This window comes from Calliopsis andreniformis, chromosome 1 (genome assembly GCF_051401765.1).
Source record: "Calliopsis andreniformis isolate RMS-2024a chromosome 1, iyCalAndr_principal, whole genome shotgun sequence".
Classification (NCBI taxonomy): domain Eukaryota; kingdom Metazoa; phylum Arthropoda; class Insecta; order Hymenoptera; family Andrenidae; genus Calliopsis; species Calliopsis andreniformis.
Window position 1 is genome coordinate 7277983 of NC_135062.1, and position 14685 is coordinate 7292667.

General features: G+C 34.3%; 1 protein-coding gene across 1 annotated transcript in view; it reads right to left on the reverse strand.

Moving 5' to 3' along the window:
* Positions 1-14685, reverse strand: part of LOC143183370 (alkaline phosphatase) — a 367206-nt gene that overhangs the window by 247528 nt on the left and 104993 nt on the right. The gene's annotated exons all lie outside the window — the stretch shown is intronic.

The following is a 14685-nucleotide window of genomic DNA, read 5'->3' on the forward strand; positions in this document are numbered from 1 at the left end:
CCCACTAATATGCACGAATTCCTCTTCATTTCAGAACATAGTGCTAACTTTAACGCATTGTCACTGTAAAATGAAAATAGATCAGACACTACGTTATGGGATATTCTGCGATCCACTTGGGGTAACCACCGCTCAAAATACTGAGACATAAATTTGTCACACCCTATAGATCGCATACCTGGTCTAGGTATATGAAGGAAACGGAATGTAAATCACAGAATTCGTAGAGGACTTTATATCGTTGAGACTGAGGACGATGAAGAAGAAAAGAGGTGAACAGTGTACCGATAACTATCTTCCTATGACCTCAATTCTTCTCAGATGCCAAAAAAATGTGCTGTGGACCTGTAGAGTTGGCACGCACGAATGGTTTTTCATTCACGCAGACATTTGACCCTGGTAGAAAAACAAGAGATTGTATTTCTCCGCTCGTGCATACAGATTCTTTTATTTGTATTTTTCTCTGTTGGTGGCGATGACATTTTGAATTTTACACTGTACAGTCAATAATTGTATTCATAATTTAAGTTACTAAAACTAATGCGATCAAAATTGCTAGCAGAACCAACCACATGTCCACATAATGCTATCCAACAGTGGGAATCTCAGTGCATCTCCTTCCTTTGTTACGCGTTCCGTGAAACAGGAGCGCATAGTTGGAGAAGTGACATTGCATGACATCCATTATACAAGAGAAATATGAAGATAATTTGAATTGTTTGCAAATAGTGTATTTAATAATTTCTTCTCTTTACTAAGCAATATAGCAAACAATAGCATCAGACACATTTTATCACTTACGAATACCAAAAAATGTTACATTTTAATAAACCTAAGGCAGTTCATGAACCGTGTAATTTTTTATCTGACAATCTCGGAAATATCGAAGACACGCTTCAGCATGATAGGTGGTACGATGTAGCCACACTGAATCTTATAGACGCGGGATTTTACGAGCTACTGGTTTCCTACCTCCTTACCTGAGCATGCAACGCCATGGAGATACGCGTACACTAGCTTATTATATGCTCGAGGATTTATGGAGCCAGGCTGGCGGACGCGCGCCAACATAGATCCATTGTAGACACTTACAACGAAAATTGTTTGGACTGCATCATCAGGGTGCATTGTCGGAATCTGGGTCGTCTTAAGTGGATCGGTAAGGAAAGAGTGTCTCCGTTTGTAAAGTAACCGCGGTATCGTTGTCGAGAAACGTTCTTAAGAAAAGAAAAGTGATTCTCTGCGGAGCGGGTGGAAGAAGCAAAGAAAACGACGTTGCTGGGACTAATAGTCTGCGGTTGAGTCGAGAATACGTAAACGGATGGCAGTGGGGATTTAATTAGACTTTTAACTGAATTAAAAGTAATCGGGTCTATTCTCGTTTTGAGTTCACGGTGGAATTAGAATTACACTATCATAATGGCAACCGCGAACATTCTATTTTGGGGAATAGTAGCTGTTACGCGACAATGTGTTTCGATACCTCGAAGGAATTTGTAATTCAAATCTTTTAATGAAGCGGATTCGTTCATTATTTTATTATCATCGAAACTTTTTGTGCTGGTTATAAATAGTTAAATATATACAATACTGATTCATTGAACTTGTAATCCTTTGCTTAATACAAAACAATGAGTTTACAGGTTCATTCTCTACTGTATTTAAAAACGTTTCTCTATTGAATTAATCCAGTCAAGTCACATCAAAGGTATAATAGTTATTATAATTGACTTACATAAAACCAGTAGACATAACATAACGTTATAAGTATAGAATATTCGAAATAAATAATAGTAGTTAATTTGTTTGTAATTATTATATTTGCATTTTATATTAAGCAAATGGGTTTCGTTTTTATGCATTCCAATTTGCATCTCTGATAAAGCTAACCTAAATTACAAGCACATGAAGTATAATCTAATTAGGTACCAATATGAGTAATAGAAATTTAATTTAGCTCAATTTCAATTTGATATAATAATTCTAAGAAAATGTTAGAATCCTTGCAACTGTTTCAGTCTGAAAGTTTTTAACAGAGACAGTATCATTTATTCACCAACGAACTTTTCATTCGAGTCTGTGCTCACAACTTCTCACCTAACCATTCATTTCAATGTCTTTCTGTCGGAATCATTAAATAGTTTCTGACAAGGAACATCCGCTCAATGTCCCTGCCGATTTAGATGAAACTTTGCGGGTTAGTAAAGTGGCTAAGAATAAAGGATCCATACTTTTCTCTACATCCCCAAAGTTTCACCTCCCCTACTGTTACCTTAAAAACCATTTAATTCGTGAAAAATGACGACACGGTGAATTATTTAAAAACAAAATTTAAAATACCATATTAAACTGAATAAGAAATAAATGACGTAACTTAAATACATCTATCAGTCGAAACGTTTTTTGTGTTCGCTAATTAAGACAAGAATTTTGAGCTATCCTGATATCCAGGCGTATCCTAAATTGCTAATCGAATTTAACGAATTAATTAACATTAAAGCACGCATCGTTATCTGCTTCCGTAGGTGGGTATAATCTGCTCCTCCTGTGGGATTTGTCTTTTAATTCGAAATTAATTAACAGAGTATCTGCAGACTAGCGCACGTGGCTAGGGATTCCGGACAGAGGGTACACATCGTTCAATGGTACTTAATATGTCGGGTGTAATTTCGTGAGTAAATAACGTCAGTCCAAGCTGCTTAAACCAACATGATTGCCTCATGGATGCACCACGTCAATGTAATGAGATTCTAAGGTGCTAATAGTGTTCAGTCCTTATGCCACTGTAAACATAATCAGCATCCTAACCTTAGACACGCCCGAATCTGTGCTGTGTTAATATTTTGAGCATCCGGCTAAAGCTGGGGGGAAATTTAGCCTTCACTATGCATAATTAATTTATCCAACCATCCCGGAAAAGCGTACCACACTTTAAAAAAGGGACTCGAAAATTAACTATAAATACTAGACAGTGAATGTTGCTTCGGTCCGACGGCCTCAAGGGTATCACGATGTTTCCGCCAAATTCCCTCACTGAGCATTGGTTACTTCTCAGCAGCCACTACTACAGAGTGACTGAACAAGGATGAATTAACTCTCATTCTAGAAGGAATCACGAGGGAGGGTACAGAAGACTTCACTTGATCTTCTGATTGTAAGGAAGATTACTCTGGGTTGAACTTCAAGAGAACCGACCATGCACAATCTATCCTTCGAGATTCAGCCCGTTGCATATAATAAACAATATAAACGTGAGACAGAACGCTGTTGAACCTCACAGAGAAATATAAGCTTAAATTCGAGTGACATATAAACTAAAATCCAATCGTTTAGTGAATGAGTATGGTCCAGCGCAGTCTAGGAGTGGGGTCTTAATAATATCCTTTTATGTCAGAGACTCTGGCAGCCATTACTGTCTTTAAACAATTCTAATCTTTAAATGATCTTTTAAACGAAGATAATCTTTTTAAACGATTATAATTAATGAACAGAGTATCCAACATAATAGCACTATTTATCAGTTTGGTCTTTTATTTTCGTTAATCTTTAAATGTTTCTTCACGTGTAGCCGAACACATTGTATATGCATGTACATACTCACAGATACGAATTTGTATTCACATGGCACACAGATTCTTCCTAACAAAGAAACCGTTATTAAATCGTAAATTGGATGTATCGAGTTATCAAATGAATTCATCGCGTTGGCCTATATTATAAATCAATGGGACATTCCAACACAAGATGAAATGTACGAGCAAATCTCATCAAATGATTAATTACTCAAAATATTAATGCTTGCGTTTCATGCGTGTGCTTGTTACTATATTCGGATTTCACATTGGATTTAATTCGTAAATAAATTAGATTAGTAACGTAGGTATATTTAGTAATATCTAGGTGTCTATTTTTGTTTTAGATTATGATCGATGTAAATGGAATTAAGACTATTTAATGTTAATACTGTTATGCGTGCAAATTGTTTATCAAAATCTTTTTATATCGTAAAGATTAATGATCGTATAATACTATAATTAATATGCTTATTAGCACCTTTTTTGGAAGTCAATTTTTTTAATGAATAAAAATAGAAATATACAGATCGTACTCATGCTATCGTTGAAACTAGGCAATATCAAATTTCTACCTAGTAGCTGCTGTTTAATATAGTGAGAATAAAATAATCGATCGATGTATTCCATTGTGAAACAAATTTTACAATTAAATACAATGCAGAAACGTTTGGATAAACGTATATGCTTTTTCCGCCCCAGAGTACTGTGAAAATATACCGATTTTATCGTTCTTCCTGATTACAATGGTGTAGGAAGCTCGTCATTGAAAAAGCATAGATTTTTAGCTATTTGTATAATCCTTTTATATGTGCAAGGTACAATGAAAAAAGAATTGCAGATCACACATACAATGCATTCTAAACGTATACTCGAAGTATTATGATATATTGTATAATTCAGAGATTGATTAACATTAAATCCTTCACTGATACAAAATTTGAAGATAATACATGTATATATAAAATTTCTACATATATGATATAGAGTATAAAATTTAAAAATATTCTGAATTTCCGCCGAAACGTATCAACATACTATGTTTTCAACTTAAATAGTTTGAATACATATTACTTTACCAAAAAATTGCTGGTTCTCCTCAATTTTTTACAAGCTACATATATATTCTTAAATTTCCCTATTTTCTATTTTTGTTTATTCGTTAATATTCTGGCAAAATATTAAAGTACGAATATAACAATAAGGAAACACATACCGTTATGGTTTTTAGTTGACTTGACAGCATTCAATTTATTTTTGTCAACAGCATCTCTTTCATTTTGGAAGAAACATGCTGTATTTACATACATCATTTCTCTTACAATGGAGAGCTATACAAAATATCTGTTAACACATGTTAGACATTTCAAAGGATGATTATATTTGCCAAAATGAGACAAAATTTAAGAATACTGAAATTGTGTTTGAGATTTTGTTTCTGAGTTATTAATTACTAAAAATGCTCCTAAAGTACGCTCGAAATGTGTCTGACTAGGGAACGTATTCTACTGCTAACGTGCACTAATCAGGTCAGATACAGCAAAGCCAGTAGAATAAATCCAAAGCTAGACACAATGAAGCCTGTGGAATAAGACCGAAGTCTGACAAAGCAGACTCAGTAGAATAGGTCTCATGTGAGACACAGCCAAGTCAGTTCCAAGTCAGACACATTCCACACGAATTTTAGGAATTTTTGCAGTAATTAATAACTCTGAAACGAATCCTTAGACACAATTTGTGCCATATTTCGTCATGTAGAATCACCTTTTGAAATGTCTAACACCTGTTGTCGAGCACCTTGTGTAGCCTCTTGTCATACATGTTCCACTGTCTTAATTAATACGAAAAGTTCAGATGTTTGCACTAACTTTGCAATACGAATATTTTTTCTTTAGAACCTCAAATGATTGCTTGCCATGTAACCACAGAGAAACTTTATAAACATTTAGTATCGAGGGAAAAAGAAGTTAATTAAAGAGCATGCATCTATTCCCCGTTTTTATATGAAGGATTTATATAATCTACAAAGAAAAAGGAAAAAGAAAAACTAAAAGTACCATTTTACTGTTAATCGCGTTATATCCTTTCACAAAATGTTCCGAACGTATTATCGCGCGATAAAATCACCTGGCTAATTAGATTCTACTGAACAAATACGTTGGCCAGCGAACATTGATAGCCCAGGATTTTCAAACGTAGGTAGGCAACGGTTGGAAACTGATGCGAAACAAGCTGAAGTAAGCTCCGCGAACAGCCACGGACGGTCTTATCGTAATATATGCATTGACAGTTTTATCTGAACAACGACGAAAATTACAATCCCCTGGACCGCGTACTTTATTCAGTCGTTAATCTACGTTTCGTGTCCACGATCTTAGTGTGAAACATTCGCTGATCGAGGAGCGCACAAACAACAATGCATTTTTAACGAATTTACGTCGGCACAAAGCGAACTCCCATGGTAATATAATGAAACGCGAATAGATGCGCAAGTGGAGCCTGTCCTGGATCGAAGAGACCAAATGATAAGTTAAAATGGTTGCAATGATTGAAGTGGTTCTACACAGACTATGTGAACGATACATAACCCTCGATGGTAAAAGTTGAGGATCATTTTATCAATTGCGAAAGAGGACGTTCTCGTTTATTAAACATATTTAACTAAATGTAAACTCTTATAATATCACATTTCGTAGTTACAGTGAAATATAGAACCATTATCGATGAAAGCATCGATTTCAGAAAAGATTTGGTCATGCAATATGATTTTAATGGAAACTGACGAGTGATTTTAAATATTTGGTAAACGTATATATTTCTATAAATGTCAATTGCTTTTGATTTTGTTTATTAAATCCTTTTTGCGTTTTTTTTCAGGAGTATATCTACATCCTGAAAGTTCAGAATAGTCTCTTTTTAAGCATCCTGCATAAAAAAATCCGATTTGATATTAAAAACATTATTTGCCCCTAATACGTGTTTAATTATTTACTAGATATTCAATGTTATCAAAATTGTAGGATATTGTAACAGCAAACCACAGTCAGCTGTGAATTAATTATATTTGCCATCCTTACCGATAGAACACGTTGCTGATGTTAATTATTTCAATATAAACTACATATTTGGTATAATGTGACTATTACTAATTACGTACGTATTCATGGAGCTTTCCTTAAGCCAAATCATATTGCTACTAACGCTTGCTCATTTCAACTTAATTATCTAATTAATTAATTTCTCATCTCATAGGTACATGTTCCAATAATATCTACACTAAACTATTGTATAGTCGACTAGTGCTTCGAACAGTACAGAAACTTATAAGTAACTCAAAGAAATTCTAAAAATATGTGACTAGAAACAAATCGAAATGTTACATAACAGTTAGAAACAAAAGAGCGTTCTGAAATAGCATAAATAAGTATTATACTTAAACCAGAAAGCCCGAAACTAAAAGAAAAACAAATAATTCACATATCTTATAAAATTTCAACAGAATAAAAAGAATTGAATAGATCAAAGTTTAAATAGACAAACATTTACTTCATAAACTAATTATTGAAAAATTATATCATTGAAATACCTAATAGTGCAATTTAATACTTATTTTAGTTGTCATTTACTCTAAATTCATAATAAATGAAAAATATTGGTAATATAAAAATTGTGTTATTACAAAGATGAATTACTTTGAAGATTGAATACCTTTATTTGATTTTGCTTTATTCATTATTTCCTCACCCTGTATAGTTGCTAAGATTTAGTATTATTATTGCTAAAACAGTCTTATATTAAATTTGAAATACTTCAATTTCATTTCATATCAAAGAGGAAAATACGAGGACGATGTTTGATACCGGGAATCATGCAGCGGCTTCAGAAAAGGAATACGAAGAATTTTAATAAAAGCTGCATCCTTGACAAGATATTTGCTTCCGCGACTAATAATCAGCTTCTTTACGCCAAAAGGCGCAAAAAAGATAGAGGGACCAGATCTTCTGAGCAGGGATCGTAGAATTCTAATATGAGTATCTGCAACTGCGCTGGATAAACAAACTAAGAATAACAGTGCCACACAGCTTCATCGTACAAGTGTGCAGATTTCTCCCACGAATGTAAACAAAATGAGATCCAAGTAGTCGCGTAAGAAGTCCAAAGGAAAAATTATTTCCATGTTTTATCTGATAACTGTGTATTTGCGTTATGAGATCCATAAAGTGGACGAAGACGCGTAAAAGAAAACTAATACTACTCGCTATGTTTTAGTATAATTGGCCAGAACGTTAGGTAATTTAATTAATGATTAAAGATAATGGCTAACGCGACATCAAGTCAGTAGTTATTGATATTTTAATAACAGAGTTTCTTGAAATTTTTAATCAAAATTATTTTTTACAAATATGAAATTTCATTGCAGATAAAGAACTGAAGTAACTTAAGAGATAAAGCTAAATAAAGTATAAATATTTTTTCATCAGCTCCGTAAAAATTTTCTTATTAATTTAAAGATAGTAAGTTTGAAAGCTGAATCGTGAGATAAATAATTCGATTGTCTATGTTTTTAAAACGAAAAGTTGAGCCTTTGAAATTAAAAATTATACAATATTCTGAAACTTGGATATCATCAACTTTTGCATTCTTTAATATTTTTACCTGATCTCTGTTTCGTAATAGAATCTATTTATCTGTAATTTAACCTGTCTGTTGTCTCTTACGTATCTCGTTTCCTTAAGCTCGAGCATCTAGAATAATCCCCTGACGTAAATCTTCTGCAGTTACATTTGAAGAGAGATTTGCAGATTCACCGAGACAGTCTTTTACTATTTCTAGAAAATCTACAATTTCATATACAAAAATCCCAAGTAACTTATTCTCTAGAAATCTACCATTTTTGTTGGAAAATTATTCCATTGAAAAAATGAGAAATGTATGAGCTAAGAATACGTAATGCAGTTAGAGTAAATATATATACTTGAGTAGCAGTTTGCTCATATAACAAACGCTTTAACAGAAATGTTTATCTTTGCATTTAATTTTAATAAATATTAATCAAGTATACCGAAGAATAGAACTACTTAAATTATTAATAAAACTAAGTACTCTGTACGGAAGTACTGAACACTTAACACATGAACATCGCCTTAAAAGAGCAATATAATTTTCGTGAAAATATTTAGAGGAAAGTATTTTGACACAGGATGACTTCAACACCTAGCAGCTAGGTGCGAAATAGGTTTTCCTGATGTTAAGCCTGATATAACTACTCGAAACACCGTTCTTACTGAAGAAAACTCGATGAAAGTTTACTAACACTTAATTTAAGCAGGTAAATTTTTGGAATTTCTCGAATTATAAGTTCATCAGGTGTTTTAATTGCATGAGCGTCGTTTCTTTCTCTTGACTTTTTGGACTTTTGTAGTTTTGTGGATTTTTAATGTATGGTATGAATTCTGTTTTATACTTATTTTATTGAATAGATATTTCGATTCGCAGATATTATTTATTTATTTATTAAATATAATATTAAATATAATATCTACTGAATTGTTTACTCTGTCAACGAAGAAGAACTGTTAAATTTAGACAATATGCACGTTACATTCCTAGTTATGTTCCGAAAGCACAGAATGCAGATCGTCAATTTCGTCTCCATTAACCTGTTAAAAATACAAAGTACAAGATATTGACTTGTACTCTGTACAAAATATTTCAACTGAAAGTTCTTTAAATCATATCGTACCTATATGATGCACAAATTTAACGTTATCTGGACTTCACATAAACCAAAGATATAAAAAGTGGCAAAAAGTTATACGTCACAAGGATTTATTCTTTAACTCTTTGGGGTCCAGACTACTTCCGCCATTTTGGTTCACCTTGGTATACGTATACAGTACTCCCAGGATATAGGCTCGCTGCTCAGGACTGGTCGCGAGCGTTTATCCCGATTAGGGTGCCAAGTTCGCACCTCATTCGACTTTGAGTGGATGGTTTGTTTAAACGATAACGTCGACTCTCGATGATAGTAGAGAAGGATAGTTTTGAGAAATTATGAAAGTGAGCGAGATAGAATAAATCACAGTCGAAGGATAGGATAGCGTGAGGAAAAACTAAGAACGAGTGAGAAAGAATGAACCGATAGTAAATGCACGTGGTCCGAGGCTCGAACGACGAGCCTGCGCCTTTAGGAAGAGTGAGAGAGACTGAGGCTGCGTACCTGCTCACTTCCTCTGACTCTTTCTCATTCTTTCTTATGGTATAAGCTCGAGCTCAGGCCTCGATCAGCGTGCGTTTAACATTCGCTTCATTCGTACCTGCTCTGACTCTTTTTCACTTTTTCCTATGGTATAAGCTTGAGCTCGGGCATCGGAGCGCATGCGTTTAGTATTGGTTTATTCTTTCTTTCTCATTTACTGTCACTCTTCCTCACAGCATAAGCTGGTTACTCGATTCTCGGCCCGCGTGCATTTAGCATCGGCTTATTCTTTCTTTCTTATTCGCTCACATTCTTTCTCGTGGCATAGACTCGGGGCTCGAAACCCAGTCCAGGTGCGTTTAGCATCGGTTTATCGATATATTAGAAACCTGTATGATCAGAAAACTATTTTTTGTGTTTTATTAGAATCGATAATGAAATAAAATGAAAATTGTTAAAATACTTATTTAAAACTTATTCGAATCATGTTGTAATTCGTCTTATTTACACCAGAAAGATCACAGCAATATAATACAAATGCTTTCATAAAAATAAAACCAAAGATTACAAACTTTAATTTTACATTTTTAGTCCTGGTCGTTAAATACCTACTTAGTCTTTTAAATACCAATCTTCGACTATTTACAAAGGAGCATTGCGCGAGCCGAAACGTGTCACATTTCACGCTTCATTAATTCTGAGGGATCTCGCATTCCCCCAGTGATGGGGATAGGGACGAGCGTTCGTCCCGCGAGATTTGACGAGCCTATCCCGCGAGTACTATAGTCCATGTTCACGTGTTTACTCTTGATTTGATAGAGTCGGACTTGATACGGAATCGGCTGGGACAAAATGAAATGTCAAGTTAGACTCAATGTAGGACCACAAAGTGTTAAAGTGACACCTGATGTTCAGAAAATAGCAATTAAACAATAATGGCTGTGGAGATAGCTATTCCATTTATTCAGAATTACCAGAAACCTAGAATTCAATCAATTCCTACGTAATACGTCGCTCAAAGATGAGAAAGGCGATTCATAAAATCAATCTTCGAAGAGCTTTAGTGAATATTCAATCTTTATGATTCGTACCACTTTCCTTCGGAGCGCGGGGATAACATGCTCACGGGAAATCAATTGTGTGTTTGGCCTCTAATCGTCAGTTCGTCGGATAGGAATTCATTGAATCGGCTAGCAGCACCTGTGAATTGCTTAGTTGCATATGAGGGAGCCTGCGGATCTAGCGCTTTCGAGTCTAAACTCCGGAACTTAGGGATCACTGACTAATTGAGATTAAACGTAGCAATAATACCTGGTATTAATCTTCACTCTATTTCCACGATACTCCTATCCAATAGCAATTACGTAGCCACGTTTGCACGCGTTGAAAACGTATCTGGGAAATAATTGCGCGAACTGCATACGACGGAATGAGGTTGCTGCAGCCTAGTTACAAATTAAGATGGAGAAGCTGGTAGTTGAAGCCCGATTTTTATTGGAAACAGTGTGATAGATTTCTGCTATTAAATTGCACGCTGTTGCTTTAAAAATAAAGTATAGTTTACTAATCAGCTCATTTGAGGTTGCAGATAAACGAGGCTTAGGCTACATATGTATCCACTGAAGCAACAATAGGGAACTTTCTGTTGCTGTTGCGTGTACCCTAAAAAACTTGTCACGTATTATCGAATGTTTCTTCAGGTATCTTGGTGTTCCTGTTGCCAGCAGCAAGGCTTGGAACCGAAACAAAACTCAAATTTTTTTCTAATTATGTTACTTCGGTGTGAATAAAATGTTTTTAAAGATTGGTGATTATTAGAAGCTTTATAGAACATGTAGTAACAAGAGGCGACAAAATGTTCCTCGCTGTTACTTCAGTGGAGATGTAACTTTACACAGAAAGATGAACTGAATTCTGAAGTAGTAAAATGGAATTAATCATTCCTGAATCTGAAATCAAGAAGTAGGAATAATATAAAATAAGAAAATTTATATGTGTTAAAGATATCTTCTTGATTCTTGTTTTGTTAACTATTTAAGTAGGCATCATTAAAGAAAACCTAACCCAGACCTATGTTCAATATTGATCATCCACTGTTCTTTTACTTCTCTGAAAATACATATAACTTAAAATCATTTTAACAAATCATAACAATTAGATTCCTTAATCTACCAATTCCTAGTCCTGAAAACTGCCTAAAACTGTCACCTCTAAATAAGAATAGGCACCTATTCTTAGAAAGGGAAGTTCGCATCTTCAGTAGCAAGGGATTCATTCGTAATTCAGTCGTTAAGATACGATAAGCTCCGTTTGTCGTCCGATTCGGAGACAGGCTCGAAAAGCAGCGAACGAATAAAATCGTCGACATTCGCTTTCCAAGCCTGTCCCTGTTCCGCGTCGTTTCGACGCCTTCGATGGGCGAGAAAAGGCGTTAGCAAGCAGTTGCACGTGTTTGTACTACGGCGGAACATTTCTTTTCGGTCGAGCAAGTTCTCGCTTGGGACCCTAGGAATGCTTTCAATCCCGTAAGCTCTCACCGATACGTGTCTTGCAGTTTTTCTCGCGGCGAATCCCTGGCGAACTTTGATGGGAAAGTAAACTTCCCATTGTAGCCTATACGAAAGTGTGCTATTGTTGCGCCAACAGGCTTGATACTTTTATTCTCCTTTGGTACGCTCTTTTCGAATTTACAAGCGTGAACTCGACGATGAAAACTTGCTTTATTTATTCTAAAACATGAACCCTCTGTTATGGGTTTAAGTGGAATGAAGAGTATCTACTGCAAAACGTGTCTAGACCGAAAACTAAATATATAGATTACAGTCATGGTCTTGCGATAAAAGTGATGCATCAGTCATTTTCAACATCTTCCGACTTAGGAGTTTGCGTTACGCTGGAAAGTGTTTATCAACAAAATGGAAGACAAATGCGAGTTAATTCTGGATTAAATCCATGTATATGTATCGTCTCCAATTTAAATAAGCAACGTTAAGTAAATTTTACATATTTTTTAAATGAACTACACTAGTTGATCATTTATACAGGGTGTTCCAGAACTGATGGTACAAGCGGAAAGGGGGTGATTCTATATTGAAAAGTAAGATGAAAATGTAGAATAAAAATTTGTAATATCACGCTTCGTTTTATTAATATTTTGTTAAATTGACTTTGAATTGTAACTGAGTACGAATGTACTGTACAGTTTTAGGGGTTAAAGGGGTAGACGGGGAAAGGGGAATGCTTCTAGTCTACCATAGAGAGATAGAGGCAGTCAGTGGTCAGATCGAGAGTGTTCCCTTTACTTCGTGTACCCTTCCAGCATCCAAAACTGTACATTTGTATGCTTGCACCCGACCATAATTCTAACTCAATTTTCTTGAAGACAAAACACGATATTGAAAAAGCTTATTGTCTAATTTCAACTTATTTTTTCATATAGAATCACCCCCTTTCCGCTTATTTTGGGACAGTCTCTATGATTGTTAATACTTAATTGAAAAACACTGTTAAATTTTCAGATTGAAAAGTATGAAGTAATTTTTGTAACTCATAATCAGATAAAAAAAAATGTAAGATTACAAAATCGGTGGTATTTACTAATTAAATAAATCTAAACTAGTTCTGAAAAGAAACCTAGAAAATTATGTAAAATACAACTTTAGAATTCCAAAAGCTAACTATATAAAATGTGTAAATGTTTTTGCGTATAATAGTATTAAATGCTAATAGATTCTTAAATAATAGGTACCTACGACTTCGTTACTTAGTATACCATAGTTACTATGTGTGTACTTGTTATCGTTCGATATTAATATTTTAAGAGACCAGTATAGAACCTTGACGCCGAATACCTTAAATTTCGATAGCTACCAACACTTTATATTTTGTACTTTGACATCGAATTGTCTGAGTATCATCAATATACATATATCGTATCAATCCAATTACCGATTGCAATCAATCTCCCAACAAATCATACACTGAACCAATTAAAATAAACATGAAGTTGTGAAACACATTATAAGTCTTTTCTACTACCAAACGTCACGTTGATAAAACTTTATCGACGAAACATCGACAATTATTGAAAAAGCATTATTCACAAAGAATAGAAGTTCCCAAAACCAGATATTCAATTTAGACGCAGAGAGACTAGATCATGAATTGAAAAAATGCGTCCACCCTCTCGCACAACCACCACGAGAAATCTCTGTACGGTCAGCGTTCAGTCAATTAGGCAGACATTTGAAAAAGCGTTCTACTTTTGGAAATAATAGAACCATTTTTATAGCAACGAATCTTGGAAACCATTAGCGGAGACTTTAAAGGGTTCTCATACTTGCTTGGATGACGCTGTCGGGAAGTTGATGGAAGAATTACTTTCTTCTTCTTCAACAGAAGTATTTTTTCCTTCTTTAAGGAAGTTTAGTGTAGAAACTGTAGGAAGATCGCATAATAGTCCCTTTTAACAATCTAAAATTGTCAAATTCTGAATGAATGGAAAGAAAACGATAACAGAAATAAATATTCAGCTACAATAGCTCAGTGAATTGATAAGTAAATTTATATGCTGCTGAAAATAAAAACGAAATTAAGCATAAAAAATACATTATTGATTAAATATTTGTAATCATACCGAGATACTAATTCAGGGAAATTGAATAAAGAATTATTGCACCGTTGTAGAGAATTAGTGTTAGAGTTTAGAGTTTAGGTTCTTTAAAAGTTATGATATCAGTAATCGTGTTATTTTCACTTAGCACAATTTGAATTAGTCCAATAAGTGCATTTTTAATGATATTCTATAATAGACATTTTCAATTGATTACAGTGAAGGTTAAAATGTCTTGATTACGAAAGAAAAGTATGTTATTAATTATTTATATATTATATAAAGTATCTTTATAACCATCG